At 38.3% G+C, this 7,782-nt stretch overlaps 1 long non-coding RNA gene across 1 annotated transcript; it reads left to right on the top strand.

Annotated features, from left to right (window-relative positions):
• The first annotated feature begins 436 nt into the window (after positions 1–436).
• Positions 437–6,182, top strand: LOC117090975. Its single transcript, XR_004440186.1, has 3 exons — positions 437–520; positions 3,065–3,174; positions 5,920–6,182. It is a non-coding gene; the product is annotated as an uncharacterized LOC117090975 (long non-coding RNA).
• The last annotated feature ends 1,600 nt before the right edge of the window (positions 6,183–7,782 follow it).

Genomic DNA, 7,782 nt, shown 5'->3' with positions numbered 1-7,782 from the left:
TGTCCTACTATACCTATACAAATACAATCTTCAATGAAGGTTGTGGTTGCCTAAATTTCAATGTCTTACATGGAAATTCCATCCAACTCAGTAAACATTTTATTAAACTACCTTCTGTGTGCCAGGCATTGAACCAACCACTGAGGGAATAGAAAAACAAATTAGACATGGTTACTGCCTTCAAGAAGTTTATAACCTAGATGGGGGAAAGATATGTGATCTGCTTCAGGGGCTGAAAGAATGCAGGAGGCTTTTCCTTAAGCACAAAGTTCTTCCAAGGCAGGAATTGTAAAAGGTACCACATTCCAAACTCTCCAATTTCAGTGTGGAACTGAAGGTTTCCAGAATTCTGGAGACAATGAAATAAGATTTGCACACTGTGACAACACAGGTCTCTAATAGAGAATCCAAGACTGGGATTTTTTTAAAGCTCTCTCCCCATCCCACCTTGAGTATACAATGGAGCGTGCTGGTGTGGTGTCGTGTGGTGCAACATGGCTCAGTGTTGTGTGAAACTAAGGTAACAGGCTTCTCGTGGCACATTTCTTCATTTGTAAAATGAGCAAGTTGGACAGCAAGATAATCCACCGCATTGCAAGAAAAATCTTGTTCGAACAGCTTATATGTATTTTTACTTGAAAGTATGATGAAAAAAATAAGGTTTTACTAATCTGAATTGACACTGGGCTCTGGCCTGGGGGCTGCGTCAGGGGCCTGTGGTCACATCAGGTGAGTGAGGAATCCTGAGTGAGGAGCAAGAGCTCCCCAGCGTGGAGCTGCCGCAGCCCTTTGCTTAAACAGCCCTTTGCTATCTAATTAACATAATGTTAATCAGTTCTTCCAAAATGGACAAGTGTTTAAAAAAGAATTCTGCCAAAGAAAATGTAGACTGAGGATAATGCAAATAAGGCAGGTACAGGTTAAACTACATGAAACTGTCAATATTTGCTCAGTTTTTATATTTAACAGATAGCAATTGAATATAATTCAAACTATATTAAATGTCACTCCTCCAAGTACTAATCAGCCACAATTAAGATAAAAACAATGACCATCTAATGAAACTTGACATAAATAGAGCTCAAAAAGGTAAAATTATGAAAAAGACCATTTGAAATAAGGACATACATCCACTCTCTTTAAATATTAACTATGAACAGAATAAGTACATATTCTGCCTTAAGATAGTAGCTATTGATAGAATGAAGACATCATATGTGAATTGCTTACTTCATCTTTGCATCAACTTTTAATATTTAGATTTGGGGCATATTTTATAATGAACATAACATATGAGCCTAACAGTCCTGATTAAGGTATACAAAGATGTGTGGAAATGACCATCTCAAACCACACGTCCTCGGTGTCATTTTGATGGGGATAGCTTATGTTCTCCTGCCACCTCGTGGTGGGCGTTCTGTGAACATGCCTCTTGGAACAGTGTGGAGAACTAGCTTCGACTTCTGAGGATCCAAAAGCCCAAGAAAAAAAATCTGAGTTCTCATGACAAAATCACTTCCTGCCACAACACCTGGAAAATGTCATGACCCGAACTAGTCTCACTTCAGGTAACCTCACCTCTATGGACCTGTCAATTCATCCATAAACTTGATTTTCCAACTCTTGCTGAACTTCAAAATCACCTCCAATTCTAAAACATCTATGATATTAAGTGTCACTGTTCAGACTTTATGAGCTTCCAACCCTTTATGTGTCTCCATTTTTTATTCTATGAAGACCTATAAGGTCTCACAGAGTGAGTTCTTCTTTCTCTATTTCTATCACATCGTGTATACATCTTTTACAGTACTTATTAGGTTGGGTTGTTTTGGTTTGTTATTTTTTTCCTCAACTTTTTATTTTTAAACAATTGTAGATTCATTAGAAGTTTTATTTTAAAATGTGCAGGGAAGTCCCAGGCATGTCTCAGACTTCTGCAATGGTAGCAGCTCACATCACTACAGTACATGATCAAAACCAGGAAACTCATGTGAATGCAACCCACAGAGTTTGTTCAGATTTCACCAGCTTTACATGCACTAGTTTGTGTGTATGTGTGCAGATCACTTTCATGTGTCTGTCATTCTAGAGTCCACTGTTTCCAGTACGGTGCCTGACAGATAGATGACTTTCCTCATACGTTGCTCAAGAAAGGCAGAGAGGAAGAAAGGAAGAGAGGATGAAGGGAGGGGGTAGGGAAGAAGAAATTTGTCAGTTAAAACCTATCAAACAATTGATAAGTTAAAAGTGGTGTTTTTAAAAAGGTAGTGCTTAAGTGGATTTTCTGAACATGGTAGATCAATGTTAAAACCCAGCTTTTCACTCACAATGGCAGTCATTTTTTTAAAATTACTATCCAATAGATCATTTGATATACCAATCTTCAAGACATCTATACAAATGACATTCATACAAATTACAGACTCTTGGAGTTGTCAGCCGCTGTTCGTTCAGATGGCTGATGAGGCCCTAACAAGCACTTTTGCCTACTCCTTTCTTTGTTTTAAAGCTATTTCTCATGTGCTGCTGGCAGCCTGTTTTACTTTAGGCTGCAACCACACTCTCTGAGTCTCAGGTTTTCTGTCTCAAAAATGGTAAAGTTCCCTGTCAGAAATTATATTCTAGTAATTCTATGGCTCTAAGATATCAGAGTTTTCTTTTTGAAACTACTCCTTTTATTATATATAAATATAATAAATATTTGCTAGTAACAAAAATAACAAAAAGTATAAAAAAGAAGTTTCAAATCACCTATAATCTCATCCATTAATAATACAATATTAATATTTTAAAGAATTTCCTTTTATTTCAGTTGTGCCTACATCTCTTCATCTACTTTCAAATAAACACACAAAAAGAATATATTCACTTAATTCAGAATAAAACTATACTCAAAGTCATGGGGCCCTAAGTTTTGAGTGGTAACTTTTTCTGTTAAAACTATCTCAAAGCTCATGAAATACTCTTTCAATATTTGTAGAGTATTCCATCATCCTAATATACTGTTCGTATATTTCGTCATTTCCATATTTTTAACATTTACCCTTCTCTTTTTTGCTATTAGGACTAAACTTGAAATAAACATGTTTGCATAATTAACAACTGGGTCAAATTTTCTTCATTTCGTTGAGATTCTTGATTCAAGCCTCTGCTGATGAATTGGATTCCAAAAAGGTAGTTACAATTTACATTTATGCCAAGTGCAAGCACATACATTTATTACATCTTTGCTAAAATCATAATTATCTTTAAAACTTTGCCCAAAATTTTATAGTTGAAAAATTGTCTCATTATTATTTCTATTTATTTGATACCTAATAAAGTTAGCCTTTTGTATGTTTTTCAGAAAACATCATATGTATCAAATAACATGGTACTATATTTGTAAATTATATGTATGTTGCCTCATATTTCTATTAGGATGTTGTTGCTTTCTTATTAATGTCTTATTAATTTACATATTATGGCTATTAGCCCTTGTTATATCTGTTGCAAGCAATGTTGTTTCAATTTTTGCCCTTAATTATATTTACAATGAGAACTACCTACCGTTTTCTTTCACTTTTTTTATTCTTAGAAATTCACTGTCTAGAATCAGTTACATATTCATGTACAATTTGTTCTATCACTTATAATGTTATTTTTATATTTAAAATAGAATACCTCAGAACTTATTTTTATTACGGTATGATGTTAGCTGTTATAGCTTCACTTTTTCCTGAATAACTTCTCTTCTAAGTATTCAGAAATCAATCCCTTGCTTGTTTCTCCACTTTTCTTTCTTTCTTGATCATAAGTGAAGAATCTATTTCAGGAATTGTTGATTCTGATTTCAATACCATATATCTTAGTTGTCATGGCTCTATAATATATTTTAGTATCTAGGCAGGCAAGTGTCTATTACTCTTCTTTTTCAACATTTTCTATAGATATATATAACTTTATTTTTTTAGACATAGTTAAAAGAATAAGAATATGGTTGGGCATGGTGGCTCACATCTGTAATCCTAATGCTTTGGAAGGCTGAGACAGTAGAACTGCTTGAGGCTAGGAGTTCGAGGCTGCAGTGAGCCATAATCATGCCACAGCACTCCAGACTGAGTGATAGAGCAAGACCCTGTCTCTCAAAAAATAATAAAGGTCGGGCTTGGTGACTCATGCCTGTAATCCCAGCACTTTGGGAGGCCAAGACAGATGGATCACTTGAGGTCAGGAGTTCAAGACCAGCCTGGCCAACACAGCGAAACCCCATCTCTACTAAAAACACAAAAATTAGCCAGATGTGGTGACATGCACCTGTAGTCCCAGCTACTTGGGAGGCTGAGGCAGGAGAATCATTTGAACCCAGGAGGTGAAGGTTGCAGTGAGCCAAGATCTTGCTGCTACACTCCAGCCTGGGTGACAGAGCAACACTCTGTCTCAACATAATAACAATAATAATAATAATAAAATAATAAGATGACAAGAAGTAGAAGAGAAAAAGAAAAGAAGTAGAAGGAGGAGGAGGAGGAGAATCACCTTAGTCTAGTTAGGGTGATGATTCCTTCAAGTGAGATTTATATAGACTTTTTTATCCAGGCATCATGAAATTGAGCCCCAGCTCATTTATTTGCAAGAAATGCTCCTGTGATATGCTGACCTCTTTTTTTTTTTTTTAACTTAAACTGTTTATTGTGATCGCTTATGGAATGAACCTTGACCTTGAGGTTTGCTTGTTTGCATTTTGTTATGAGAAATTGCATTTACTCACTCTGTGTTTGTTATAAGAACTTACACTTGTCAGGTGACATGCTGTAGGAAATTAGATTTGCTCATTTAAATTGTAGTGTGAACACTGGTGATATGAAGACTGACTCACTATCTGTAACCTCTCCAGCTTTGCTTTGTAACCTCACTCTGATATAAGTGGCTTTATTTCCCATTTTAGTCAGGGAGCATTGAAACTCTTTATCTTGAGTTTTCCCTTTAAGCCTGTCTGAGAATAAACTTGGTATGCTATCAGATCGACTTATAAAAAATCATAAAAAGGAATTTTCATCAATACTGACTTTAGGAAGCCATAATTGATAGGAACAAAAGACAAATAATTAATTCCTGTAAAATTTGATTGGTGTCACAAGAGAAGTGAGTACTTGCTACAAGCAAATGGTGAAAAGGAGATATCTCTATGGAGATCAAATGAAATTTGGGACATCTTCACCCTAGAGACAATGCTTGAGGTAGAAATACTGGGCATTTGGTACAAATACTGGGTCCATTTACAGACTCACAAATGTTGCTGGTGAGCACATGGGTCTAATCCAGAGTTTCTCAACCTTGGCCCTATTGATTTTGGGGCTGTTATTAGTCCATTTCACACTGCTATAAACATATACCCAAGACTAGGTAATTTATAAAGAAAAGAGGTTTCACTGAATCACAGTTCTGCATGGCTGGGGAGGCCTCAGGAAACTTACACTCATGGCAGAAGGGGAAGAGGCGTTTCTTATGTGGCAACAGGCAAGAGAGAACAAGCAAGAGCAGGGAAAACTGCCTTATAAAATCATCAGATCTTGTGAGAACTCACTCACTATCATGAGACTAGCATTGAGGAAACCGCCCCCATGATCCAATCCCTTCCCACCAGGTGTCTCCCTTAACACCTGGGGATTATAATTCAAGATGAGATTTGGGTGGGAACACAAAGCCTGACCATATCAGGAGTTGAGTAATTCTTTGTTGCAGGGATTGTCCTGTCCACTGTGTTGAGCAGCATCTGTAGCCACTGTAGAGTGTTGAGCAGCATCCACTAGATGCCGGTAGCATTCCTCCTCTCAGTTTGAAAACCAAAAGTCTCCAGACATTTTTATCCCCTGAGGAGCAAAAATCACCCCTGGTTGACAGTCACTGGTCAAATCCTACCTTTTCTCTTTCTAACAGCAAAAATGAAGGTTTGGAGAAGTACTAACATAAGAAGGCATAGGACTCTCAGGCTCACTTAGTTTTCTGTCCTCCTCTGGAGATGGTCCTAATAGTACTGCAGCCCTTAAAACAAGGAAACAGCTTATCCGAGCCACACAGTCTACAAGGAAGCATTCCAACTTCCAGAAAAGATTTTTCCCATCCTCCTCCTGAAAGGTTCAAAGAGACCATCAAATCTCAACCTTCTTCTTCTTCATCAAATCTCAACCTTCTTCATCATTGTCAAGCATATTTTATTCATAAAAATGTTTATGAATAAAATTTTATGTCCACAGGAGAAAAACAATTTCATTAGTGTTATTTATAAGACCATAGTATTTTAGCATCCAAAGTTTGTTGGAAATTGTTTGAGTCAGTTTCCTAAATCTCCCTGGTGCTTGGCACATGTGCAGCATCCCAGTCCCCACCCCAGCCCCACCTGCTCACTGTGTTCAGAAGTAGAGCCTGGGAATCTGTTTTTAGTAAGTGCCCAGATGGTTCCTATGATCACTGAAGTTTGGACAATGCTGACCTTCATTTTACCAGAGGAGACAGAGGAGTTCTAGGGAAGTCACTTTCCCAAGATCCTCCAGGTGGAAAGGGACAGACCCAGGACTCAGTCCAAGTATCCCAATACCTTATCCACTGCTCTTTACTTTGCACAAGTTTGAGGAAGGAGGAAACCAGCAAATCCCTCAGGAGGAAGTCTCAGGAACAGACTAGCCCAGGTGGGGTGGCAGGAGGGCTGAGAAGTGGGTTAAAGCAAGTCACCTATTTTTATATAGGTCATGGATCAGCCAACCTTCCTATAAAGAGCCAGAGAGGAAAGTTTTGACTTTGCAGGCCATGTGATCTCTCCTAAAGACTCAGTTCTGTGGATAGAACTCCAAAGCAGCTATAGACAATCCATAAACAAACGGGCATGGTGGGTTCCAAAAAACTATGTTAATAAAATCAGGGCACTATGCTTTTCCTACCCCAGAAATAAATGACATTTGGCCAATATAAACATAAGAGTAGCGTGGAAAGGAAAAGGGAAAAACTGAAAACCAGGTGGTAGGGAGAAAGAGGATGATGTCCGGCTTATAGCCCAAGAGTTCAAAATAAAAGGTTTGTGCTAGTCAACTAAAAGCATCTAAGCGCAGCTTAAACATGCTAAAGACCAATAATTATGCAAACTAATAAACTGTTCTCCCAGTTTGAGTTCTCCAGAAGCCAACCCTGAGACCAGGGTTTAAGGGCAAATAGTCCATTTGGGAGTGCATTAGTCTGTTTTCACACTGCCACAAAGAACTATCTGAGACTGGGTAATTTATTTAAAAAAAAAAAAAAAGAGGTTTAATCAGCTTATGGTTCTGTGGGCTGTACAGGCTTCTGCTTCTGAGGAGACCCCAGAAAACTTAAAATTATGGCAAAAGGTGAAGGAGAAACAGGCACATTTTCACATGTCCAGCAAGAAAGAGAGAGAGAGAGAAGGGAAAGGTGCTACATGCTTTCAAACAACCAGATCTCCTGAGAACTCTATCGCGAGACAGTACTAGGGGGATGCTACTAAATCGTTAGAAACCATCCCAATGATCCAGTCACCTCCCAGCAGGCCCCATCTCCAACACAGGGAATTACAATTTGACACGAGATGTGGGTGGGGACACAGAGCCAAACCATATCAGAGAGGTAATGTGAAATATCCTTAGGGGATCTAGGAAGTGAGGCTGGGAAAGGCAGGTGGGCAAAACAGGGTGTTTTTCAAGCCCCCTGCCATGGCAGGCTTCACCCTGCAGGGAATCTCTGGAAAATAGCAGGGTAGAGCTTCTCAAATTTGCATGGGCATCAGAATCACCT

Source organism: Trachypithecus francoisi, unplaced genomic scaffold, assembly GCF_009764315.1.
Source record: "Trachypithecus francoisi isolate TF-2019V2 unplaced genomic scaffold, Tfra_2.0 Lachesis_group11, whole genome shotgun sequence".
Lineage (NCBI taxonomy): Eukaryota > Metazoa > Chordata > Mammalia > Primates > Cercopithecidae > Trachypithecus > Trachypithecus francoisi.
Note: the sequence above shows the minus strand (reverse complement) of the source record. Positions and strands in the feature narration are given on the sequence as shown.